The sequence below is a fragment of the Carlito syrichta genome, unplaced genomic scaffold (genome assembly GCF_000164805.1).
Source record: "Carlito syrichta isolate Samal-C Ts95f unplaced genomic scaffold, Tarsius_syrichta-2.0.1 Scaffold302083, whole genome shotgun sequence".
Taxonomy (NCBI): domain Eukaryota; kingdom Metazoa; phylum Chordata; class Mammalia; order Primates; family Tarsiidae; genus Carlito; species Carlito syrichta.
This window is the reverse complement of record NW_007246179.1, coordinates 370,799-371,111: the sequence shown is the minus strand read 5'-3', so window position 1 is coordinate 371,111 and position 313 is coordinate 370,799.

Below are 313 nucleotides of genomic sequence, written 5' to 3'. Positions count from 1 at the left end.
CCCCGCCCTCTACGCGGACTCACCCACACACTGACCTCACTCCCTCTCGAACCCGCAGAGAACCTTAAGACCCGAACTCACTTCGCTAAACTTCTCCCACTTCGCGGAGCCTCGCCCGCACGCCCCTCCCGAAAACCTCCACAGAGGGTCCGCCACGTTTCCTTGCAGAGCGGAGAGCGGGCTTCCGGCGTTTCCTCGGCGGCGTTACGTCCGCGCCGACGCCGCCCGGGCGCCCGGGAGGCGGCCATCTTTGGAAGCCTGACGTACGGACGGCCCTGTCCGGGCGGCTGTTCTCGGACTAGACGGTGATGGA